Below are 27,829 nucleotides of genomic sequence, written 5' to 3'. Positions count from 1 at the left end.
GCCAGGAATGATGGTGTGCGCCTGTGTTCCCAACTACCAGAAAGGCTGAGGTGGGAGGATCTCTTGAGCCTGGGAGCTCGAGGCTGCAGTGAGCTGAGGTTGTACCACTGCACTCCAGCCTGGGTAGCAGAGTGAGATCTTATCTCAAAAACAAACAAACAAACCAAAAAAAACAGAAAGAGACAGAGAAGGAGACGCTAGAGATTTTGCTAACTGTCTGTCTGTCTCTGCCGTGTGAATACGCAGTGAGGAGATGGCCATCCGCAAGCAAGAAAGGGAGCCCTTAGCACAACCTAACCATGGTGGCACCCTCATCTCACACTTTCCAGCCACCAGAACTGTGAAAAAGTACATTTCTGTTGTTTAAACTCCCAGTCCACGTATGGCACTTTGTTATGGCAGCCTGAACTGACCAAAACAGGCTGTCCTCTGAACCAGCCTTTTTATTTTCTACAGTGGTTAAGTACCAGGTCCAAAGCGACACAGAGCAGAGCAGGGATCAAAACCCAGTCAGTCTCCTAACCCCCAGCCCACAGCTCAAGCAAATAGAACAAGCTTGCCAAATAACACAGAATGAAAGAAAAGGCCCAAAGCAAGAAGTATATTTTTCTTAGACATGTCCGTACCTCAAACTCTTTTTATCCTAGCTTTGAAATAACAAACCGAAGGTCCAAGGGGACTTCCAGCAAGGTCTGAAATTGAGAATTTGGCCTAAAAGGCTGCAAGGGATGAAGAAAAGAAGGGGAGAAGGCTAACTATTTGGTTAAGACAATATCATATTACGGAGTTATGAATTATGCAAATGAAACCGCAGGATTCACAACCTCATGAGATTTCTTGTCCTATACAAAAAACTACGCGAACAAGCATTTCGGAGCTTCGCTTTAAAATCTTCTGTTACTACCACCCTGTTACACTAGTTATAGGGTTTTCCATCTCAGGAAGGGCTTCCATACATACCATCTCATGGAAGACGTGCAACAGCCAGCACAGGTGTCACCATCTCCCTGCAGCAGAGTACACTCCTGAGCCTTAGCTCGCTTAAGTGACCCAAGCAAAGTCACAGAGCTGTTGGAACTGCGACTGGAATATTCTGTGTGTCTGTGCAAGCGAGACAGGGAGAGACATAAACAGAAAGAGAGAGAGTTGGGGTGGGGTTGATCCCACTTCACTATATTTTCCCAAGATTGCATTCAAAGAAGTCCCACAAATGTTCCCCATCAGCAGGCAGCTGAAAGAAAATAAACCACTGATGAGAGCCCTGGGCTTAGCCCTTGTTCTGTCACCAATTCAGTATTGACTGGGGCGAGCCACTTGGCCTCTCTAGTTCTGCTTCGTCAACTGCAAAAAAAAAGGTGTGTTGAATTGTTTTGTCTTCTTTTTTTTTTCCAGTCAATGAAAGGGACACTTTATTGAGGCCCCAGGGCCATGGGGCCTGGGCAGGAGGCTGCCCTCGGGGGAAGGAAGAGGCTTATTTGACCTTCTTCTTGGGGTGCAGGTTGCTGGTGTGGCTGCACTTCTTGTGGTAGTTGACAGCACAGGGGTGCAGGCGAGCACAGCACTTGCGGCAGATCATCTTGTCGCAGTTGTATTTCTGGGCAAGCTGGCAGAGGGAAGGCTCAATAATGCCACCTTGCAGGTGCAGCCCCAGGTGCAGGATGGACTCTTTCTGGATGTTGCAGTCTGAGAGAGTGCGGCCATCCTCCAGCTGTTTGCCCGCAAATATCAGACGCTGCTGGTCAAGTGGGATGCCCTCCTTGGCTTGAATTTTGGCCTTGACATTCTCAGTGGTGTCACTGGGCTCGACCTCGAGGGTGATGGTCTTGCCTGTGAGGGTCTTCACAAAGATCTGCATCTCTGCGTTTGTAGCTTGGCCACTTCAGTCTTGTTTTGTCTTTGATTCCCTTTAAGCTCAGACAATCTGTGGTTTTCTAAATTAGACAGTCAGATAAAAGATCAGGCCAAGTCACTTCCAAAAATGTCTGAGCTCTGGATCAGGCACTCAGGAGGACTATACCTTTTCATGGTGTTTCTTCCCCAAACTCTTCATATGGGAAGGGGGCAGAGACAAGACTGCAACTGGTCTGAATGCAACAAGAATTTAAGTCGGTGCTGTCATTAAAAAATTCAGCTTTAGCCATTGGCACCAATGTGGGCAACATGGCTTTGCAGGAAACCAGATCCAAGTATGCAGAAGACCCAAAGCTTTATTCCACTGCGACCAGCAAAAGGCACATTTCTCAGACACTCTTCTCTATGGAATTTAAGATCTTGTGAGATCCTGCCTAACTTAGACCCTAAACACCAGTTATTTCAGGCCAGTGACAGCCCCAGATCAATAAATACTCAAATCATAGTAAATCAGAAAACAATGTTAACAGCACGAAAAATTGCTTTATATGGCAGCAACTGTATTTATTCACCATATGTATTACTAATAAAATACAGAGAAGGTAAGGGCTTAATATGTCATTCTGTCAGTTTTTATTTTTAACACAGACTATTTTTAATCAAATTCAAAAAATTTCCTCAATGATCCCATGGCTCTAGAGTAACTAAGAACATTCATCAGGAGAAAGACATTAGGGCAGGTTTTTAACAAATGAGAAATACAGTCATTCTCTTGAAAAGATGAGGGTTTAAGACATAATTATTAGGTCTTGAAAGCCTTGAAATTAAAGCCAGTACTATTACTGGCTTTCAAGTCCCATATTGTTTGGTGAGTATATTACTCAGGGTTCTCTAAAGGGACAGAACTAATAGGATAGATGTATATATAAAGGGGAGTTTATTAGGTGAATTGACTCACACAATCACAAGGTGAAGTTGCATAATACACTGTCTGCAAGCTGAGGAGCCAGGAAGCCAATCTCAGCCCCAAAACCTCAAAAGTAGGGAAGCTGACAGCGCAGCCTTCAGTCTGTGGCCGAAGGCCCAAGAGTCCCTGGAAATTCACTGGTATAGATCCAAGGGTTCAAAAGCTGAAGAGCTTAGAGTCTGATGTTCAAGGGCAGGAAGTATCCAGCACAGGAGAAAGATGGAGGCTGGAAGACTCAGCAAGTCTTTTCTTTCCATGCCTGCTTTTATGCTGGCAGCTGATTAGATGTTGCCCACCCAATTGAGGGTGAGTCTGCCTCTCCCAGTCCGTTGACTCAAATGTTAATCTCCTTTGGCAACACCCTCACAGACACACCCAGGGACAATACTTGGCATCCTTCAATCCAATCAAATTGACACTCAATATTAATCATCATAGTGGATATAGTACAATACTGGCTTTCAATTCCCATATTGCATAATTGTTGTATTTTTTATTAATTCGTGTTGGCACATATTATGGAAATTTCAAGGACTCTCTACCAATGAGTTTCTCCTTATCAGCAAATGCCCATAAGGAAGATGGCAGGAAAACTCATTCATCAGAAGAAATGCAGCTCACGACTATGATTGCTTTCCCAACTCCAGCACTGGGGTCCCAATTTCACAACTTTCTGCCCTTCCAACATACAACATTATTTACCTGGCATCTTACTTTACGTTCATACTAAACAATGAAATTGGTGAAATGGGAAGTTCAATATGTAAGTTACAGTTCTTCCCAAACACATTAAGCTATATAATAGCGATTTAAAATGTTTATTCCATCATCCCTTAAAATTATGCATTATACACTCACACAACAAGTTGATCCGTAACTTTCAAAGTGTGTTGACTGTAATTTGGGTTTCAGCATTCATCACTTACCAAATACTTAGTTAACATCTGCCCTATAGATATAAAATAAATACTCCACAGTCTTTGTCACAACAGTCACCATATAGTAAAAAAACAGACATTAAATTTAATAATTACAGTACTGCAGCTAGTGATACAATAGAGATATGTATAGTGGCTATATCTATTGACATTTATTCTATTAGAATTTAAAACTGAGAATTTTGAAGTGTTTATTGTTCATTGAAATAACAATAAGAAATCCATTGCATGTTAACATAAATAACATTGTTATGAAAATGACTATATTTCAAAAAAAAAAAAGAAAGTTACAAAGTGAAATAAACCAGTCACAAAAAGACAAATACTATATGATTTCACTTATATGAAGCACCCAGAGTTGTTAAATTCAGAGACAGCAAGTAGAATGATGGTTGCCAGGGGCTGAGGGGCAGAGGGCGTAATCAGGAGTTATGGGTCAGTGGGTGCAAAATTTTAGTTTTGCAAGATGAAAAAGTTCTAGAGATTAGTTGCACAACAATGTTAATGTACTTAACACTATGAACTGAACACTCAAAAATGATTAAGACGGTAAATTTTATGTTCATGCATATTTTACCACAATTTTTTTTTAATTTTAAAAGTTTAGTAAAAAGACTGGCATAGTTTTACAGTTTTATGCATCTCATAAATGTCTAGTTTAATAGAACACAGCTGGATTCTTATATCTGCTCCTACATTCAATCTGTTACAATATATTGTTTTGATTGAAGTTTATGAAGATTATCCAGCATCACAGATATTTTTTTCTAACTGCGATTATGTACTTAAAAAAGGAAGAGCATTTTGATAGCTTCATTAGATCATTGCAGATATTCTTTGGTATCACACCAAAACTTAACAAGTGGTAGCTTCTTAAAGGTTGGTTATAATGTGGAATCTGAAACTATACAAATTAACTGTTGCTATATTCTCTAACATTACTATCCACTGTTTACCTCCTACATTGAATGAATCTTTTACCCATGCATGATTTTGTAACATCAAGCATTGGTCATTGGGGAAATATTGGTTGACTATGTTAGTTATGCAATTTTCCAGATGTTGCGATATCTTACTTTATATCAAAAAATTGCATGTGTTAATTTCACTTCTGAGCTCAGAAAAGTCTTAAGTATTCTGAAGCTATCAAGCTCATGGTGGTGAATACAAGATCTCCAAGATTCTAATTTTCTCTTGAAAGCTCAAATTTTATTACTAGCCATAAATACGGTGAGTTTCTTGACACAGTAAGCACATTTTGCTTATTTTCGTAAAAATGCCCCACTAAAAAGATCTGCCATGTCTAAATATCCATCGTTTGTCTTATTCTTTCAAGTGAAAATGGGGCCCCATGAAAGAAAGGACTAGACAGCTCACCGTTCAAACTGTCAAACAGTGATAGCATTGTACTTCAGTGCACAAGGGCCCTGTGCTCATGTCTCATTTTGTCACACAGAGTATGTTTTAAAATTTTTTCATAAGGGTCAAGGTTTAGAAAAATTAATAATTTCTTACTCCTTCATCAAGGATGTTGTTAAGAGAAATTGTCTTTTTTATCTCCCCACAAGCACATGGCAGTGAAGAACACAAGGACCACTAGCACAACTTGATTTTAAAACTTCGATTCGTGCTAAGAAGCAGCAGTTTGCCTGCCATTGCTTCTGCACCCTTAGCGCAAATGTCAGCACAGAAAGGCAAGTAACCTCTTACTGTTAATATGAAAATACTTTGATCTCATGGGTTCCCAGAAAACAGTCCATGAACCACAGTTGGAAGCCTCTGATCTAGAAGGTTCTTGACTCTTGAAACATATTTCCTAGGACTGTGTCCTGCCTTTGTCATTAGCCATATGGTGTTAGGCAAATTACTAAACTTTAGTGAGCCTCAGTTTCCTCATCCATTAATAGAGATAATAGTACCTACCCCAAAAGAGTGCTGGAGGAAAAAATAAGCCAAACTATGTAATGCACTTACCTCAGTGCCTGGCTCATTGTATGCAACAAATGGTAGCTCCCAATGCCACCTATTGTTATTAATGTTATTACCTTCTGCTCCTTTGCAAAATGCTATACATATTAAATGTCCTATAAATGCTGCTTAAAAAGCAATGATCTCCTCATTTCTCAGATGATAAGTTTTTATTTTGCCAAAACAAGATCTCATTTGACAACAAATCCCTAAAAATCCTGTCAATAAATGTTGGTGGACTGAATAAGAGTCCCATGTGGGAAGAGGTCATTGCAGATGTATCTTTATGTTTAGGCATTATACCAGAAGTGCTTTAGCCCCTCAGTGTAAAGGAAGACTATCACGATGTTTCTAAAGGCCAAGGGGAGTGTTTCAATGCTTGAATGTAATGATTTGGAAATACCTAGACCTAAGACAACCCTAGCATGGAATCTTCAGCGTTAAAGAAAAAATTAAAACAGATAGCATATCCGAAATGCAACAATAAAACAAAAATCATCCATCCAAGTTAGTTACTGGGTTTCTATCTCTAAGAGAGATTTGTAGCTTTTAAATGTTGCTTCTTTTTCAAGAGGATGATTTTTTTTTCTCTCTCCCAAGAAAAATTTAATAGAGAAGAGGGAATCCCCAGTTCTCATCTTATTTCTTTATTTGGGCAAAAGTCACGGCCTTCACAACCAATGACAGCAGAAACCTTTATGAAAATAGCACAGCCTTTTCCATCTTAAACACTTAAAGGTCTATTAGATTTCAAGGAATGAAATGGCTGAAAAGTGACTACATTTGCCGTATTTCAAGCTGAGTGTGTAAATAACTAAGGTCAAACTCAGAAAACAAGGCTGATAATTCCATGGTGACCAGCCAGACTCCGGTTCCCATCATTTATTCATATGTTGATAGACTTCCCCAGGAAGCCTGGGAAAATAACAGAAGTTACTCAACTTCCCCCAAGAGAAAAGGGCTTCATTTTTCCTTGGCAGATTCATTTCTAATCACATAGCAGGGAACCATTATTAACATCTGGATATTCAAAAAGAGACACTGAATTATTATAAAAATGTTTCAAATCATCAACCTAAAACTCAAATGATCTACAATGTGTACGATCTTTTTCCCTCTTTAGTCAAGAAGATAAATGGAGAAATTCTTTATATTTCAACTTTCATTACACATTACACATTTGTTTTTAATCTAGGAAAATTCATGTCTGCCAACTGTACCTCCATATCAAAGACTGATATGTCAGCATTGGTTTCTGCTCCTCCCACCATGAGCTTCTTTTGAGAACATGTTTTTTCTTTTTTTTTAGAGACAAGGTCTTGCTCTGTCACCTAAGCTGGAGTGTAGTGGTATGATCACAGCTCACTGTAGCCTCAAACTCCTGGGCTCAAGGGATCCTCCTGCCTCAGCCTCCCAACTCACTAGGATTACAGATGCATGCCACCATATCCAGGTAATTTTTAATTTTTTATAGAGACAAGGTCTCACTTTGTTGCCCAGGTTGTTCTCAAACTTCTGGCTTCAAGTGATCCTTCTGCCTCAGCCTCCAAAATGCTGGGATTTCAGGCATGAACCTCTGTACTTGACCAAGAACATGTATTTTTAGGAGTGAGATAACTGCAAAAATTAGTTGGTTCAAAACAGCCACCGTCTACTACTATTACAGATACTAATACTGAGTTATATTCTCTTTAACACAGTTATATGCTGTTAGGTTGAACAAGAATGGGGCAGATCAAATGTCATCATGTTTAACCAGGCCCTTCCTCCTTTACACAGTTTTTGAAAAGTTAATTGTCATGACTTGTTAAAAACACACTCAGATATTTCGATGCTCTTTGCCAAACCTCATCCAAGTCCTCAATATTAGAACTTGACAGCACTTGATAAATACCTCACACTTCTCATTAAAACTGTCTAGTAGCTTCTCATTGATCTTAGGATATTATACAAATTCCTGCCATGGCCCACAGGGCTCTGCTTGCAACCCCATGAAGAATAGGTCAGAGGACAAATGTGGTTCATGCCTACAATCTCAATACTTTGGGAGGCCAAGACAGGAAGATAAGGATTGCTTCAGGCCAGGAGTTTGAGACCAGCCTGGGCAACATAGCGAGACCCTATCTCTGCAAAGAAAAAAACATTAGCTGGACATGGTCATTCTCACCTGTAATCCCAGTTACTTGAGAGGCTGAGGCGGGAGGATTGCTTAAGCCCAGGAGTTCAAGGCTGCACAGAGCTATGATCATGTCACTGCACTCTAGCCTAGGTGACAGAGCAAAACCCTGTCTCTAAAAAAAATTAAAATTAAAATTAAAAAAGAAAAAGTCAGGCCCAGGTGAAAACGCTGGACCATCTCCTCCAACCCCAAACCCACCCCAGCAAGGATGGACAGGCTAAAATCTTTGCAAGCAACATTTATTTAGGCAAAGCCCATTTCAAACTTCTTGCCCTACTAATGGGCACCAACTTCCTGCCACTGCACTCCACCTTCTGCAGGACCAGCCCCTCCCCACCCACTTAATCACCTGCTTCAGCCTACTCTTCCGCCACACTGCCCATCTCTAGCCACCCTGAACAAAGACTCTGCCCAAGATGCTTCCTGTGACTGTTTTTTTCTGGCCAAATGCTACTTAACCTTGAAGTCTCAGCATAAGATTCACTTTCTTGAGGATGTTTTGCCCAGCTCTACCTCATACACACTCAGACTCCACAGGCATCCTTTGTCACACTGACCACAACAGTAAATAGCTAACAAGCTATTGAAGTACCCTGCTGTTCAATGTCCATCTCCCACTTAGTCAAAAATGCAAAGATTAGGTCTGTTTGACTACTGTAACCTCCCCAAAGCCCAGAATAGAACTATATATAGGTCCTCAAAAAACATTCCTTCACTATGCAAGAGAGTTTTTAACAAGGCAAAACCCCTCCTGACTAAACTTTACATTCAGATGAAATTTAGTACAGATCAAACTGTTTCAGAGGGGAAAAATCTTTACAGTCTATTGGTTGTAAGGTAGAGAAAGTGAAGAGGCCAAGGGATTTTGGTTGGTTGCAGACTTAGGAGGGCCAGGGCTCCCCAACAGTTGTATGACTCCCACACAACAGTTGGGGTCCCAAAACCACTGGTCTAAATATTTATAATCTTTGGATTGAGCTAACAAAAGTTAAATAAAATATGTCCTCTAGTCCGATCTTGAAAATATGGCTTCAAATAAATTAAAGGTCTAGATAATTAAACATAATAAAATATAGAGACGTTAATCAAGTCGGGTTTTCAGCACCAAAATTATCCACATTTTAAAACTCTTGAGTGGGGGATAACTATTTTCTTCATCATGTGCACACACGCACACACACACACAGAGTATGTAGTTATCCATTAAGAAAGAATGGTTGCCACTGTTTTGAAAAAAAAAAAAAAAACAACTAAGATTTATAGGATGCTCAGAATCCAGTTCTACTGAACTGCAAAACCAGTATGTGTACACCTGGGAATTCTTGCCCATAAAGAAAGTGCTGCTCTCACTTAAGCATCTCTCTTCTTCCATATCTACCCCAAGAAAAAGTCATGCTATGTTCCTCCTTTGTGCAGTTTTCAATTTCCATCCTACATTTTCCAGTATTCATCTTTGGTGCCTCCCAAAGCGTGATATTAGGTGAGAGTCTTCAGGTCTCAACCAACTAATAGCAATGTCCTGTCTTGTAATGACCACGAGCATTTTGCACATTATCATGGGGTGAGGATCCCAAAAACTGAAGAAAGACATTCACAATGTAGCATGAGGATACCTCGCATTACAACATGGATGTGACGTGACGCACTGTGTTCCTTCCCACTGACTCCCGCTCTCCCTTCGTCTTCCGTGTCTTTGCAGATTGTTCATCCGCATTTCTGAGGGTCTTTAATTTTATCCCTTCTCATCCTCTTTGTTAGGTAATTACCATAAACTGCATTCAAATACTTTATGAGAAACTTTAATATTTAATGATTTACAATTAAATATAAAAAGAATATTAAATATAAAAAGACCAGTGAATACCTTTGAGGAGTGAAACAGTCTGTTGTGATGTGAATTAAATTACTAAACTATACTTGTTCTGTACAATTCTGCTTTTCCTGTGTTGTGATACAACCATACCCTGGAGAAGGCTTTGCTCAGGCTTCTGTTGGCTTACTTGCTACTGCACTTACTACTCTTTTGTTAAGACAAAAACATCTCAAAACGCTAACTCGGAAGAACCTGACATTCCAATTGTTTCACTGACAATATTGGTTGAGACATGAGGAATTGCTTTGAGTGTCAATGTACCTGTGTTGATGAGAACTCCTAAATGTTTCCGAAGTGGCTTCCCAGCCTGTAACTTGCCGCATAACCAGTAGTAGAGGGGAGAAGGATAAAATTCCAAGGTGAAATGTATTAAACACAGACTTATTTTTCAGCTTCTCCTTTCGCTCCGCCTCCAGGAGAACTAATGCCTAATGATTCCAGGAAGTGAAAAGCAATTAAATTTCACTTGGTGTAAAGTTGAAGAAATTGTCCCATGTGAAAAGAATGTTTCTTTGCCACATTCCATAGGTGGCAATAAACAGGCAAATTTCACTGGTTTTGATATAGCAGTATGAGCTTTCACAGGGCTCAGGTTGATTTCATTTTAAAAAGTTGAATTTATGGGACAGAGGATTGAAAAGTTTGTACTGACATGTTTAAAACCCTCTTTTAAAAAGTGGCATATTGCATCGTTCCATTTAAGTGTTCACACCGCAGACTGAAACATAATCTGTTTACTGAAAAAACAACCTTTTATTGCCCTGTGAATAATTTCCCATCGAAAAAGAAAACAATGTACAGTATTTTAGTGCTTTGTGAAACATCTGGAAATTTTTCTTCAGTTGTGAAAGCTATGAAGAATTTGCATCCACAAATTACAAATTTCTTTTTAATTTAACACATGAAAACTTCAAATACACTATTGAACCTACCCTACTTTACTCCAAAAAAGTAAGTTTCCAAAGGACCACTGAAGGCACTCAGAGACACAAGGCAACCAGCCCACCTGAAGGCAAGTCTGGCTTCACAGCCAATTAGAGATGTTTTGCCTTTTTGTCCTCATTTTCTGAACACAACATAACGTGGATTGTATCAGTTAGTGTTATGCCAGGTGTTCAACAAATAAACTCCAAGTTCCAGCGGCTTAGCACAGAGGGAGCTTTTTTTCTTGCTCACTTAACAGTTCAACGTGGTGTGCCACATAGGCAAGCATAGAGGTGCAGAGACACTGACAGTGCCACCTCTGTCTCTGCCATCTTCTACAGGGAGCTTTGCAACAAGGAGAAAGAGTGTGCGGCCTAGAAGTGGCCCGTTAGGACAGGGACATTCCATTGGCTAGAACTCGATCATGTGACTGAGCTGAAGGGAAGTGGGAACTGCAGACTAGTTGTCCCAGGAGGGAAAAGAAAGGGTTTGGCGAACAGCTGCCAGTCCTTAGATCCCAGCCAGCACCTTACAAGATTAAACTCTTTCTCCTCATTCCAACATGGACAGTGCTTAGTACTGGCTTATCCAACCCTGACTGTGGACTCTCTGTCAAGCACTCTGCTATGGGTACTGGGGTGTTTCTGAGGTGACTAACAGGTGCAGCAAAGCCCTTGACTTCAGACACTGTTTTGTGGTATCAGCTCCTAAGCCTGTGGTCTTTTTTGTGAAAGTTGTAAAATGGAACTAATTATGGAGACAGCAAGTTAACTAATTAAAGCTCTCGGAAAGAGCTCAAGCTTTGGAGTCAAAAATCCTTTTGGCGGCCAGGCGCGGTGGCTCACGCCTGTAGTCCCAGCACTTTGTGAGGCGGAAACGGGCGGATCACGAGGTCAGGAGATCGAGACCACCCTAACACGGTGAAACCCTGTCTCTCCTAAAAACACAAAAAATCAGCCAGGCGTGGTGGTGGTCGCCTGTAGTCCCACCTACTCGGCAGTCTGGGGCAGGAGAATGGCGTGAACCGGGGAAGCGAGGCTTGCAGTGAGCCGAGATCGCACCACTGCACTCCAGCCTGGGCGACAGCGAGACTCCTACTTAAAAAAAAAAGGAAAAAACCCTTTTGGCATTTTACTCTATTTTACTTTTTTCCCCTGGGACTTTCATTCCCCACAAGGTGTGTCCGGAATCTATTCCTTCCGATGGGTTCTTGGTCTCGCTGACTTCAAGAATGAAGCTGCACACCCTCGCAATTAGTGTTAACAATTATTTAAGATGGCGTGTCTGGAGATGTTTCCTTCAGATGTTCAGATGCGACCGGAATTTTTTCCTTCCAGTGGGTTTGTGGTTTGCTGACAAAACCACAGACCCTTGCAGTGAGTGTTACAGCTCATAAAGGACATAGTGACCCAGACAGTGAACAGCAGCAAACAAACCTCCCGGGGAAAATGCCGACCCACACTTGTTGCAGCTGCAGTCCCGGGTGGCCTATTTTTATTCCCTCATTTGGCCCCACCCACATCCTGCTGATTGGTCCATTTTATGGAGTGCTGATTGGTCCATTTTACAGAGGGCTGATTGGTCCGTTTTTACAGAGTGCTGATTGGTGCATTTACAACCCTTTAGCTAGACAGAAAAGTTCTCCAGGTCCCCACCCAATTAGCTAGACACAGAGCACTGATTGGTGTGTTTACAAAACTTTAGCTAGATACAGAGCACTGATTGGTGCATTTACAATCCTTTAGCTAGACAGAAAAGTTCTCCAAGCCTTCACCCGACCCAGAAGCCTAGCCTGCTTCACCTCTCAAAGGGAGCTTCGCAAATTTCAGACTCAGGTGCTTTGTGCAAAAACATCTTTCCAAAGTTGTAAGTGCTGATGAGTAGGCACAATACTTAGACTTCAAGGACATGCAGTGATATGAGCCAGTTTCCCTCAAGAACAGGTCCACCTAGAAGGTATAAATGAAAATAGAGATAACTGAGGGGGATATTTGTGAATTCTTCTGCCCTTGTGCCCCAGTTTATGGAGCAGCCCTTTTCTCTGCTACCATCAAACACTCTCCTGCTTCGTCACCCTATGAGAATTGTCTGTTTCCTTGTCAGCCTCTTTCATTAGACTATGAATTCTGTGAGGAAAGGGATCCTTGCTATCTCATTTAACCCCAGCACCTGCCAGATTCTCTAGCTCCTAACAGATGCTTGCTAGGTATTTGTGGAATAGGTACATTAGAAAAAGTAAGAGCCATAAGATATTAAAAGAATCAAAGAGCTACTAGTGTTCTAAAGAGGGAGCACTATACAGGGGGTTGGGGAGGAGGGAAGGTTTCCTGAAACATTTGAAGTGGACTTTAAAGGAAGGATAGAGTTTCAGCAAGCAGAATCTCCCGGATGGCATTGCAGGCAGAGCAGTGGCATATGTAAATGCTCAGAGGTGGAGAGACAAAGATGTGTTTGTGGAATAGTCAGTATTCTTGTTTATCTTGTGCCTAGAGTATGTGGAGGGAGGGATAAGAGTTGGGCTATTCCAGAGAGAGTTTTAGCTCTCAGGCTGGTAAGTGTCTGTTTAATTCTGTGGGCAATGGGAAGCCAGAAGATATCTCGGTACCAAAAGGATCAATTTACCAAGTGGGTAGGGGTGGAATATGTTGGTGCGAGGCAGGAAGAGGAGAGACCTCGTGGAAGGCATGATAACCACCCAAGTGAATGGTAGGGTCATAAATAAGGAAAATGACAGTGAGGAGGGACAGGACAGGAAGAGTTCAGGGCATAGGGCAGAGGGAGAGCCAACAGTTTTTCAAATTTTAAGGAACGATGATGAAGCAGGAGTGCAAAGTGGATGACAATACAGTGTGGCCATTTATAGAAGGAGAGACTTTACGAGGAAGAACTGATTTGGTGATTCAGGGCAAGGTGAAAACTGGGTTTAAGATATTTTGAGCCTTGGGAGGGGCAGGGCAGGAGTTAGGGAGTTAGGCAGATGAGACGTCCAAATGAAACCAAGAGGGAGCTGCAATGCAGAGCTGTTAGGTAGGGGTGGGGATGGGGGAGAAGGAGGGCCATTTGGCCCAGGCCTCATATTCGTGAATTTCTCAAACTGAGACTTTTGACATTGCCTTTAATGAGTGCCGTGATCTGAATGGTTCCTGAAATTCATAGGTTAGTCCCCATGGGGGTGATATTAAAAGATGGGGCTTTTTGGGAAATGATTAAATCATGCCCTCATGAATGGATTAGTGCCTGATAAAAGAGCTGGAGGGAACTAGCTTAGGGTCTTTTTGCTCTTCTGTTCTTCTGCCAAGTGAAGACACAGAGTTCATCCCTCTGGAGGACGCAGCAACAAGGCGCCATCTTGGAAGCAGAGACAGGGTTTCACCAGACACAAAACCTGCTGGCACTTTGATTTTGAACCTTGTAGCCCACAAAACTATGAGGACTAAATTTCTGTTCTTTGTAAATTACCCAGTCTTGAGTATTTTGTTGTATAATAGCAGCACAAATGGCCTGAGATGATGAGTTAATGTGTACAGTCCTTGAATTCGTGTGGGTGTTGAAGTTTGATAAATACAAACTTTTAAAAATATCGCAATTTTGCAGCCCTATTGATATATTAATATACTGCTCTAATATACATGGAAATGTGAAAATACTATAGAAGTGCCTTCTAAGAACACTGACAAGGGATCCTCTTATAATCTGCATTTACCTCCAATTGTAGAAATATTTTCACTGAGTTATAACTGCTGCCTCCCTGTCCGTCTTCCTGCCCTGCATGAGGGATAGAATTGTGTTCTGCTTAGTTGAAATTCCAGTAGCTAATCTAACCTCTGGCAGAAAGAAGGTAACCAAAAATTGAATAACGTGGGAGGGATAGTAAGAAAGGAAACTTGTCTATATTGAAGTAAAATAAGTACAGACATCAAAGTGGAGAACAATTTTATAGAAGAAAACAAGTATCTTCCTTTCAAAAAGGGCAACAAAACAATCTTGTGGGATTCGTAATTGTAATTAACATATGGCAGCTCTCAAATGCAAACCAGGCGCCATCGTTTGTGTGAAGCTTCCTGACATTATCAGAGAAGTTCTGTCCAACTCAGTGTTGGGGTTGGGGGAGAGGAGATGAGAACTATCAAGGGGAATACCACCCAGTTCTTTTTAGCATCTTGGATTCCACTTTTGAGCTCATAGAAACTTTCCCAGAGAAGCTCTCTGACCATCGTTTCTATTTCTCTCTTCCTTTGGCTCCAGAGTGAGCATGGATTAAGACAGATAAAGTCAAGATTTGGGAGATTTAAGCAGATTTGAAGACGAGAGAAAAATAATCCCGGCTTTTTTTCTTCCCCAATAAACCCTGGGCAGAATGCTTCAAAAAGAAAGAACACCACATTGCCCAATTATTATAAGAATATACTTCTGATACACCTGTTCTACTTCTCAAAGTCAACTTTGATGACCTTAATTTTATCTACACTACAGGATAAATTTTCACTGAGATCTTTATCTCATCCTGACACCAATTAGCACACGCATTTCGGCAGAAGAATCTACAGCAATTTAATACATACCTTTGAAGAAAACGAAACACTAATCGAAATGAAGACTGTCCCAAAACCAACTGAACAGGTGTGCATTACCATAATGGCTGCACAATTCAGCAACCAAGTGGTGTTTGCTGCTTTTGCTTGTGAACTGAATTAGTAATCTTCACATGCCCTGTCCCGGTGATTGAAATAAATTACTTTGTTAAATTGCGAAGCAGGTTGACCCATCTGTTGGCCCATGAATGTTCAGATTCTCAGAGGGTTTATTATTCCAAATAATGACTGCCATATGCAGCGGTAAACAGTTCCTTTAAAACTGACTGAAGGATTTGATGCTACTTTTGAAGGCAATTTATAAAGCTATTCATGTTCCTCTAAAGGATCTGCCCTTCAGCTAAACTTCCAGAAAGGTTGTCTTGATCTGTTAATCCTGGCAGAGACACCTTGTTCTCTGAGGAAAGAGAAGGAAACAACAGAAACATAAGTTCCAGCAACACCTACTAAGTGTCAGATGCCTCGCACATATGGTAGCACTGCCCTGTGAAACCTCACAACAACTGTGTGAGTTGGATATTATGCTCCCGGAGAAAACAGGAGGTGAGAGAGGCTAAGTGACGCATCCAAAGACAACTGTTATGCTGGGGAACTGGGACTCGAACCCAGTCCGCCTGGCTCCATGACACATTGTGCTGTTGGAGCATCTGATGGAGTGTTCACACTGGCACTTGCAGTGAGTGATAATTCTTTTGCACAATTCAGATCCATGGGAGAAAATAAGTAAAAAAAAAAAAAAAAAGTGTTTATGCCATTGTTCTGATTCTAGTTAATTCAAACTGTTCTAATCATGCTTTCCCCCTCTTTTCTAAAGTGTAAGCCCCACTGTTCTCTCCCTGATATTCTCCTTTAAGGAGGAAGAGGGCAGAGCTCTGAACTCTCCTTGGTAAGAATGGAATAGGAATGTTTTAAAGACAAACTTCTGTGAGCCCTCTTTTCATACGCAGCTTTCCTTACTTCAGATCATCCTTATTTTCGAATCCCTGGGGAGAATGCAAGCTCTGTCCACACAAGGCCCATAAACTGCTCAGACCATGAACCAGCCATGATTTGTTCGTGATGTTAACAGTGACTCGTTGTGGCTAGATTACAGATGTTAGATTGCTGATGGATGGCCCAAAGCCAGCACATGGTCGGCTCTTCTGGTATTCAACTGCAAAATTAATCATGTGTGGAAAGGTACTTTTTTCCATCTGTGAAAAATGAAATGGCTAATATACAGTATGGAATGAGTGCCCTGGAACAATTCCTTTCTTAACAGGCAAAGAATTAAGCTATTAAAAGAATAAACTCCTGTATGTGACATGATGACAGTGGGATTTTTTTTGATCAGCTAAATGAATGAGCTCTCTCTCTCTCTCCTTTGATTTATGCCAGTGCGGTCTCTCAAAGCTTCAAAAGGCAGAGAGCACGTTTGGAGACGCCAATGGTCTCTACTCTCTTTGTTTAAAGGGAGTGAGAAGCTATGATTGGGCCAAAGGCAAGCTTTTGACAGGCAAAGACCTGAAAAGGTCAGCACCCAAGTGCTCAGTCACAGGGAAGAGAAGGGGTGCCTTGGGGGGGTTGCCAGAACCTTTGGTTAAGGAAGCTTGCCCTCATTTCAACAACCCCCAGGCACCTCTGCATGGGCCGAGGCCAGGCCCTGCCTCTGTGGTTGGTCTCCTCCCACGACCAGAGGAAATTAGACCTGTTCTTTGCTGTCAGCTTAAATCCTTAGGAGGGGGCTAGAAATTAAGATTGTTCTTCACTCCACCAATGATGGAACCAAAAGAAACAAAGCCCACATTGAGAAACTTAGAAAACGCTTAACATACACAGTGAAAATAAATTCCTGGCCAAGTACATTGAACATCAGAAAAGATCACCCAGGTAAAATGCAATTGGGTTATGTAATTAGTTTATTTAAATCAAGAGCAAGGAATACTTGTTTAGAAAAGCATAAAACATCAGACAAATCCAAATTCAAAACAAAAAAAAAATTCAGAAATATGCTACAAAATAAGCAGCCAGTACTCCTCAAAATTGTAAAAAACAGAGACGAAGGAACTGTCACGGATTGGAAGAAGGTAAGGAAAGACAATAATTACACGCAATGTGAGATCACAGGCTGGATCCTGGACCAGATCAAGAACATAATGGCACAACGAAGACACCCATGGTTTAATTAATGGTAGTTAACCATCAACCTGCAAATTGTTAGCAATGCTCTATCGGTGTTAATTTCCTGGTTTTAGATCATTGTAGCATGGTTATGTAAGATGTCAACATTTGGAGAAATCTCTGTACCGTTTTTGCAACTTTTTTGTAAGTCTGAAATTATTTCAGAATAAAAAGTTTTGTTACAAGGCACTGATGCAGAAAAGCCTACAACGAGAAGCAGCAACCCAAGGGTCACTGTTTCTCCACCCCAGTCCTATTCCCCGTATGCAATCACTTTTATCTCTTTCAGCTGTTTCTTCAAATAGTTACTCACGTATTGCTAAATATTGTGCTTAAAATACTATTTCTTGATTTATTAATTTTATACAATGACTACTGACTTCATACCATGATGGGTAAGAATTTAGTTCCCTTTCACCAACTTTTAAATTATTTTTCAGGCTGGGCATGCTGGCTCATGCCTATAATCCCAGTACTTTGGGAAGTCAAGGCGGGAGGATCACGTGAGCCCAGGAGTTTGAGGTGAGCTTGGGCAACATGGCGAGACCCTGTCTCTACAAAAAATAATAAATAAATAAATAAATTAGCTGGGCATGGTGGTGCATGCCTGTGGTTCCAGCTATGTGAGAGGCTGAGATGGGAAGAGTGCTTGAGCCCCAGGAGTTCGAGGTTGCCATGAACTGTGATCACACCACTGCGCTCCAGCCTCGGTGACAGAGTGAGACTTCATCTCAAAAATAAAAACAAAAATAAATTTAAAATAAAAGGTAAAAAAATAAAAAATAAAAAATAATTAATTAAAATTATTTTGAATTAATTTTAGACTTTTTGAAAGAAGTTGCAAAGACCATAAGTCTCCAATTACCCTTCACCCAGCTTTCTCCAGTATCAACATCTTCCATAACCATGCTACAATTATCGAAACTCAGACGTTAGCATGGTATAATTCTGATAACTAAAGTAAAACTTTTGTTGAGATTTCTCTGATCTTTCCAGTGCTGTCTCTTCTGTTCCAGGATTCCATCCAGGACACCATATTGCACTTACTCGTCATCTTCTCTGGTCTATGACAGTTCCTCCGTCTTTCCTGGTGTTTTGTGACCCTGACATATTTCAAAACAGCTGGTCAAATATTCTGTAGAATGTCCATCAATTTGGATTTGTCTGATGTTTTCTCGGGATTAGATACAGTTATAGATTTTTGGAAGGAACGCCACAGAAGTGACATGCCCTTTGCAACATTTCAGGGATATTGTATCAATATGTCTTATTATTGGTGAACTTAACCTTGATCACTGGATTAAGGTAGTATCTACGAGATTTCTTCAAGGAAAAGTTACTAATTTCTCCTTTTCATTAGAAGTATGTCATGAAATCCAGCTCACATTCAAGAGGAGATGAATTAAACTCCAAGTCCTAGAGAGAGAGATATCAAAGAATTTGCAGACACATGTTAAAACCACTACAGTAATAAACAAACATTGTGAGGAAGACACTTTGAGGTCAGATAGCTATCGCACTTCTCTTTAAAGTTTCACCCACTATTCTTAGCATTTCTTGGTGGATATTGCCTGCAGTAATCATTATCGTGAGGTTCTTATGGCAATTTTCAATTTCCCTCATTCCTTCATCTATTAACATTACTTAATATATGTAAGACTTGTTCCTTCTCCCCATGTGTTTATTTACTTAATCATGTGTTTATATCATATGGATTTATAGATATTTGTTTAATTTGGGGGTTATAATCTAATACTGTCATTGTTGATTTTGCTTCTCAAATTTTCTAGCTTTGGCCATTAGAAACTCTTTCAGGTTGGATCCTGTGTCCTTTGGATATGTCCTATCCTTTCCGTTTTTTTCTTAACCACTTCTTTAAATTCTGGCACCATGAGATGCTCCAGGCTTATGTTATGTTTTTACTGCCCCAGTCCTAGAATTAGCCATTTTCCCAAGAACACTGGGTTCCTTTAATTAGAGAATAATGTTTAGAAACCAAAATCTGGAGCTAAGTGTGTTCATTGCTCAAGGATGTGAGTGATCCTGGCTCTCAGTGAACAACATTAGGTTATGTGTGTATGTATACTAATCCATGTATATTTACTTCTTTATCTGCTTAGCTGTATATGTACTAAAATAAACATGACTTCATACAACATCTCTGACTGCAATCCAGCACCACAGAGTTTATTCTGGCATTACTCCCTTATTTATCTGTAACTTTTTTCAGACAATCATGTTGTCTGTAAATAGAGACAGTTTTGTTTCTTATTTCCCAGTATGCATGGACTTTGTTTTTTTCACTTCTCAAGCTCATTAAACAGTGATGAGAGAGGAGATCCTTGCCTCATTCCCAATTTTTGAGAGCAAGCTTCCAGTCTGTCACCATTAAGTATAATATTAGCTGTATATTTTTCATAGATAACCTTCTTCATAGAAGACCTTATCAGGTTAAGAATTTCCTTTCTATTCCTGATATGCAGAGAGATTTATCTTGAATGAATGTTGAATTTGTTAGATGCTTTTTCTGCATCTATTGAGACGATCACATGGCTTTGCCTCTCTGATCTGTTAATATGGTGAACTATACCCATTGATTGTGAATGTTCAGCCAGCCAGCCTGAATGGTCCAGGTTCATTCCTGGAATGAACCTTGCTTGGTCCTGATATATTAACCTTTTTCTATATTATTGGAAACAATTTGCTAATATTTTACAGAGGATTTTGCATCTATACTCATGAGAGGTATTAGTCTGTGGTTTTCTTTTCTTGTATTGTCTCTAGTTTTGGTACTAGTAAGGGTAGAGTATAAAAATAGAAGAGGAGATGGTGGGGAAATACGTCTAAAGACTGCCTATCACTTTAGAGATTGAATAAGATAAAAATCAAGGCATCGGATGAAACAAAGTGAAGCTGAAATATATAAATTTAACAATGTAAAAAGAAACATGAATTCAAAACATTGACACGCACACAATTGGTCTTAAAACCAAATTCTGTCCTTCCCTGAAGAACAAATGGAGCTTGGGTTAGCTGGCTCTGGCAAAGCCTGTGGCCTTCCTCTCCCTGCTTTCCACAATTAGAACACTATTAGCCAAGGTCCTTTTGGATCAGCTACTATATAATATTGACAATAATGTCTGCACTCTCCTGGGACTAACTAATTAAATTTCAAAGTTTAATCAAAAGAAAGTATACTTTTTCCCTATTAATATGCTGACTTGTTTAGAAGTTGGGTGAATGTTAGCTGCACTTTCAAAATAAGCTAGGGATTAGTACACAAGATACACCATGAAATTGAGGCCTAGGCTCCTAGAATAGAAAGCCAGAAAGTATTGGCCCGAATATAGTGGGTGTTAATAAATACTTGTTGAATGAATATATTTAAAACTTGTTGTACTAGGATTGTCAAGACTCATACTACTTAAATTTTCAAGATTCTCTGTTTAGCAAAACTAAAATGTGGATTTTCTCTTAAAAAGTCTCATTCTCTTCTACTTTCTATCCATTTGTGTCCTAGAGGAAGACTCACCCCATGAGTCTCTTGTTTGATCATACTTATGCAAAGTGTTGTCAAAAGTCCAAAGTAATATTTTATTCACATTTGTCTCAAGAACTACTACACTGCCATAGTCCAAGAGCAAATGAGGTCACAGCCTACACTGCCTACTGCCTGCTCTCAGTTTCAAATTTAGAACAAAAGGATTCTCTAAAAGTGTGGCTGTTTCCCAAGACCATCCAGCAGTGAAAAATTGGTCTGAGAGCCTAAAATATCTGCATATGCATAGCAGCTGTTACTTTTTTTTCCTTTGTGCCAGGCACTATGCTAAGCCCTTTTTATACATATTATCTCACTTAATTCTCACAACCAGCCCATGTGATTGCTGTCAATAGTGTCACCTTGTTCATCTCATCTTGTTCAGAAAACTGCATCTCAGCCCAGGAGGTGAAGGGTACTGGAGATAACCATTTCCAAAATGATGCCTCAAATCTCTAGCCCCAGCAACGTTTCTATCATTGAGATAACCATGAGATAATTACAGCTTAGATTTTGCTGATAGTTCAGAGGAAACCCCAGTTTTGAATGTAAGTGGGAAGAGGAGGGGCGTAGGGAAAAAGGAGACTAGAAACTAATATTCATTGCATGCCGATATCAGTGACTGGGATGGAAACTTTATATTAACTCATTCAGTTTGCACAAAACTCCAGGTAGATATTATCCCCACATTACAGAGAAAAAAAGCTGAGGTTTGAGGCTTAAGAGGTGGAGGCAGCCTTCAAAGTCAGGTCTGTCTGACTTCAGAACACATTCTCTTTCAATACATATAACACACTTCCCCTGGATTTCTTCTTGATGGAAAAAAGGAGCCAATGGCTTAGACTGCCATTCCAATTCCCTGTATTACTACCTCTTGAATACTGAAAAATTGGTTCCATATTAAGAGTGGTGAAAACTTTGGTGGCCAAATAGAATCCTTTTTCCACACACATAGTTTTAGTTATACCCAGAGAAAGGTTACATCAGATGCATCTCATGCCTTTTCAGAGTTATTTGTTGAAACTTATAATCAAAGTAGACATTGATAAGTCTTTGCTAAGAGTTTTCAACTGTAAACTGTATGAGCTCAGGAACTTTATCTTATTCATAATTTATCCCCATTACCTAAAATATTGCTTAACTAACAGCAGGCACACAACAAATATTTATTGGGGAAACCAATGTTTTCAAGTACAATAATCCAGCATTTAGCTCACAAAGTACCATCTGTCATATTTAATAAATAGCTTCTCCCCTGTGTGTATGTCCTATGTGTACCCTGAGGTCATAGTCTAAAGAGGAAAATCTTTCCCCAAACCGTAGGACTAGATAACAGCAGCAGACAATATCCCTGGTAATACATTTGCGGCTTAATGTCTGGAATGTAGAAAATGCCCAGTAAACATTTGTGGACTTCATTATTGATGAAGAAGACCTACACTTACTGAATGCTTACTCTTACTCAGACATTCTACTTGCTTTATCTCATAAAAGCATCCTACGGCAGTTCTGTAATAGCTCCCTTTTCATAGAAAACCTAAGTAGGATTTAGAGAGGTTAAGTAATGTGCCCAAATTAGTACAGTTATTATGTGGCAGCACTGAGATCAAACCAGGACAGCCTGATTTCAGAGTTCTCAGCCTGAGTCACCCCACAGCACTTGGTGAAATTGCCAATCCCATTCCTTCCTCAAGGCCTTTGCTCTTCTCTCCCCTGGACCTTTGCACAGCTGGCTCCTTATTCAAGTCTCTGCCCAGGGTCACTTCCTCAGAGACCTTCCCTAACCACTCCCCATTCTGTCTCCGGATCCTGTTAGAGTGCCTTCACAGCATGATGCACCATCTAACAGTCTCTTGTCTATGATTTGATTGCTATCAAGTCCCCCAACCAGACCTTGAGCTTCATGAGATCAGGGCCTTGTCCATCTTATTGACCACTGTGATCTATAGTATGGTGCTGAGCCTAGGACATCATGGCCCTTTCTAAATACTTGCTGAATTACTGAATGACTACTGCAGGCTGGATAACCCCTGGTGTGTTAAAGAGGACAGTTCTTTGCAGGCCAGTCTTTTAGTGTCTGGTGCATGACTGATGCTTCTTTCCAAACCTATTAAGCTCAATTCCCATATCAATGCTTTTCTGCCATTTTGAACAAAAAAAAAATAGATTTATACATGGGCCAATTGAGCAAATGTTTTATGCAAAGAGGAAGGCTCAACGACTTAATGATTGTAGCATGCTCTATGATTTCTCCAACAAAGACACTTTGCTGAATAAAAATAATTTCCACCCCTCTCAGATTGGAGCCATATCTACTTAGCTTCTAAAGACCAAAATGTCAGTTGTTCCTGGTTTATAGAATGCTTCTCCACTGACAGCCTTAAACTTTATGTATCTCACAGGATAATATCCAAGGAAAAAAATTTATTACAGAAAACCCTCTCTGGCCTGGCTCCAACATTTGATGATGGAGAATATTAATAATATTGCTTGGGCTTGACTCTCTTAAGTCTCTCAGTTCCCCCAACACATGTCTGAAAGAGCTTGATATATGTGACATACATCTTGTTTTCAACCTCTATCAGTGAGCTAGTTACCAGCAGAATTGTTTTGCAGATCTCCAACCAGTTTGAGACCTCCCACCTTGCTGCTATGTTTGTTTCTTCAGCAAGTCTGGCCATTCTGATAACATCACCTTCTTCTTCATCCACCCCAACTTTGTGCTTTCCAGCCCAGTCACTTAGAACCACTCTGAGCTCACTCACCTTGAGGTACTGTACTCCTTGCTTAGAGTCGCTCTCCCCCTACTTGTGTCTTCCTCTCCTTCTTTTTAAAGACTTACATCTGCATTCCCACCTCCCCTTGCCTGACATTATCCCCAGGCCAGGCTCACTCACTCCCAAATACTTCCCAAGTTAAGTCAGATGCCCTTCCTCTAAAAGAACTTTATACAGACATGTGACTTAGTTACTTACAATACTCTACTTATCAATGGGCTCCTAGCATGTCTGCTGTGTCCTGCACATGACAGATAGCTCCTCGTAAATGGCTGGGAACTGAATTTATCCTGGCTCTCACACCCCACCTTTATATTATCTCATTTAATTTGTACAAAAGTCCAGATAGACATTATTCTCATTTTACAGAGAAGGAAACTGAGGCTTAAAGCATAAGAGGTGGAGGCAACCTTCAAGGTCAGGTTATCTAAGAGGAAAAAAAAATCATTCTCCTCTACTCATTCTTCAGAAAGTTAATTTCACTCATCAAATAAGAAGGCAAGATTTTAGTTCCTGATGTCATTCTCCCAAATCTGTCTCATGATCTACGGTCACCTAGAATCATGGTGGGTAGAGGTGATGGCCTCAGGAGCAAAGAACACATGGGCATCAAGAGCATGAAGGCATTCCTCGGACGGAAGGTTTCTTATACTTATATGCTCCTAAAGGTCATTATGCATGAACCAAAGAAAGGACCAGGATGGGCAAGAATCAAGGAAGCTTCCTTGTTTTTGCGCAGCCTTCATCTGACTGAAAACAGACCTGTATGTATAAGCTTTCCCTTTAAATCACCATAACCATCTCCAAGACACAAAGGAAATAATAATTGTGTCCTCAGTAAGAAATGACCATCTAGTAACAAGACCGGTGTCATTTATGGCTTGCAGAATTAATTGCTCATGCAGCCACATGCCAAACATAGCTTAGAATAGCATAGCTACCGGGCATATTGGTAGGCCATTTTCTGGCTGCCACTATTTTAGAAAGCATTTTGAGAACTTGTCCACCCTGGACCCATTGAAGACATTTTATAGTAAAGTCAGTTTAGGCAGAACCTGCATCTGGGACCATGGCCAGGCTCTGCACACCTGGCACACTTCTCACCACTTACTAAACCCTCTCAGCCATAGGGCCATCATCTCTTACAGCCTCCAAGGAATCACCAGTGTGGACTTTCTATCCCAGGCTTCCATTCTCCATGCCACTATCTACACATAAAGTATAAGCTAAGAGGCAGAGTCAGACTTAGAGCCCACAAATTCCTCCCCTGACCTACTTTACCCACTGAGCCTCGAAAGCCCTCAGCAGGACTCAGTGCTGAGTCACCACACCCAGCCTGCACCTCCCATGCCTTCCTTCCTGGGAATCTCATAAGGAACAGTGATGTGGCATCAAAGAAAAGGTACCTTTCTCCCAATCCCATGGTTTTGCTACTTAACTTGGCCAAAATATGTTATCACCATCGGTCTTAATGATCTGACTTCCCACTGGGTTGCACCAAGTCCAAAAATACAAAATACAAATAATACTTCAAAGTGGCCAGGCACGGTGGCTCGTGCCTGTAATCCCAGCTCTATAGGAAGCCAAGGCAGGCAGATCGCCTGAGGTCGGGAGTTCGAGCAGCCTGACCAATGTGGAGAAACCCCATTTCTAACAAAAATACAAAATCAACCAGGAGTGGTGGTACATGCCTGTAATCTTAGCTACTCGGGAGGCTGAGGCAGGAGAACTGCTTGAAGCCAGGAGGTGGGGGTTGTGGTGAGCCAAGATCGCACCATTGCACTCCAGCCTGGGCAAGAATGAAACTCCATCTCACTAAAAAAAAAAAAAAAAAAAAAAAAAACTTCAAAGCTACTGGCAGAGGTTCCTTCACCTAAAAAGAATATGTCGCCAAGGGTTACAGAAGAAAATTTAATGGGAGGCCATTTCTGTAACTCAAAAAGTGGAATATCAACAATAAGAAAGGGGAATGCCAAAAAATAAAACTTTGGAGCAGGCTTAGAGGGCTGGGATGGAGATTGAGGAACTTGAGGACTTAAGAGTTAGCTCCACTTTGGAGTGTGCAGTTTAGATGAGGCAGGAGGAGTAGGAAACCATTTCTTTTTTCAAGTCTTTAGTAAGTGCCCTTCTCCAGAGAGTCTACTGAATTGGATTTTAGAAAAGTCTTAATGTGAAAGTTATCAACACCTTGCCAATCAAAATATAGCATCATCAAAATTTAACTATACAAGAGACCACAGGTCTATGGTATCAAGGGTCAACTAAGGCAGCCTGTGACAACCACCATGCTCTCAGCTACAAAAATGCTTATACGCCTCTTGTCCGTTGGTTTTTTAGGGAATAAATGAAATAATGGAGAACTCTAAAGCATTCACCAAATTTAAAGAATTCTATTGTTGGTTGTACTCAAGTTGTTATAACTGGTTAAAGGAAGCATACTGTCAGATCAAATGTGATGGTGGTATAAAGAATTTCCTGGCCGGGCGAGGTGGCTCACACCTGTCATCCCAGCATTTTGGGAGGCCGAGGTGGGTGGATCACGAGGTCAGGAGGTCAAGACCAGTCTGGCCAAGATGGTGAAACCCTGTCTCTACTAAAAATACAAAAATTAGCTGGGCGTGGTAGCAGGTGCATATAATCCCAGCTACTTAGGAGGCTGAGGCAGGAAAATCGCTTGAACTCGGGGGGCAAAGGTTGCAGTGAGCCGAAATCGTGCCACTGAATTCCAGCCTGGGTGACAGAGCAAGACTCCATCTCAAAAAAAAAAAAAAAAAAAAAAGAATTTCCACAGATTATTCACTCCACAAATGCTGTTGTCTGTCACCCTGTGCTGAGCACTGTTTGAGGTGCTAGAGATGCAATGAAGAACAAGATATGTAAGGCCCAGCTCCTACATTCTAAGGACAGGGATGGGGAGAGACAAACAATAGTCAAGGAAATAAACCAACATGATCATATCACCGAGTAGCAAGTATTAGGGCAGAAATATAAAAAGGTGATACAATAGACAGTGATTAAATCAAGAGTGATTGGCAGGGGCAACAGGAGTGATAGTAGCTGGCTAGAGAAAGCCTCAGAAGGAGATGATGTTTTAAAGGGTAACTAAATAATGACAGACTTCACCAAAAAAGTACCAAAAGAGGAGAGGAAGAGGGTTATGGTGATTTAAAGAGAAAACTTGCACATAGGGGTGTGTTTTCAGTCAGATGAAGACTGGGCAAAAATGAGGAATCTAGGTCTTCCTTGACCCTTGCCCTTCTTGGTCCCTTTTTGGTCCATGCAGCTTTGCTGCCTCTCAGCATTCATCCATTGAATGCTGAGGTCCACTTAGGGACCAGTAATGGTAAGGGTTATAGAACATCATATTTAGTGCAAATTACATACAAACGCTGAAATAGAAGGTTTATCATCTCACATGCTGTGAAAAACTCTTCCCACACCTCAGTATGAAGGATGCTTGCATGGTGATGTGCATTGGAAAGAAATATTCAAGATGCCATCTCTGGGGAACAAATTCTAAGACAGTGGGAACCATGTTCATAGTATATCCGGGGAAAGAAGATCAGAAACCGCCCCTCTGGTCTGCATGAAACAGTACCTTTTCTGAGAGCAAAACAAAGCAAAATTCCTAGTGACCTCTAATATAAAGAAGAGGCTTATAACTTATATAATGAAAATATAAATTACAAGTTATAATTTGATAACTTCATAGAGGTACATGGTTATTGCTTTACAATATAGTCTCTTGGAAAGAAAGCTGAGGTTGCTATACTAATATGGAAAAACAAGTTCATTCTTTCCCAGGGGTTAACTATAAATGTTTGCTTTATGAAGCAAAATACCCACCAAGTATTGTTTTCTTCATTGTTTCAAGGTCAGCAAGCCTAGGAACTGATTAGCAAAAGCAAGCGGTGTCCTCAGACACAGGAGGACAGGCCAGACGGGGGTAAACATTTTTCAGAACAGCAGGTTTTCCTCCACCAGCAACCTTTGGGGAAGAGAAGGGAGCTCCTGGGACAACTATCAACACAGTAGCAGCCTGGTGCGTTTTCTCGTCCTCCC

The 27,829-nt window shown here is 40.7% G+C and overlaps 1 long non-coding RNA gene and 1 pseudogene across 1 annotated transcript in view; both read right to left on the bottom strand.

Annotated features, from left to right (window-relative positions):
- The window catches only part of LINC03007 (long intergenic non-protein coding RNA 3007), a 64,699-nt gene that overhangs the window by 28,822 nt on the left and 8,048 nt on the right, over positions 1–27,829 (bottom strand). The window contains exon 2 of the long non-coding RNA XR_013415903.1: positions 961–1,101. This is a non-coding gene — a long non-coding RNA (long intergenic non-protein coding RNA 3007). The remainder of the gene's footprint in view (positions 1–960; positions 1,102–27,829) is intronic.
- LOC708161 (ubiquitin-ribosomal protein eL40 fusion protein pseudogene) lies at positions 1,472–1,858 on the bottom strand (annotated as a pseudogene).

The sequence above is a fragment of the Macaca mulatta genome, chromosome 3, assembly GCF_049350105.2.
Source record: "Macaca mulatta isolate MMU2019108-1 chromosome 3, T2T-MMU8v2.0, whole genome shotgun sequence".
Taxonomy (NCBI): Eukaryota; Metazoa; Chordata; class Mammalia; order Primates; family Cercopithecidae; genus Macaca; species Macaca mulatta.
The sequence above is the reverse complement of the archived record's forward strand: the minus strand, read 5'-3'. Positions and strand labels throughout refer to the sequence as shown.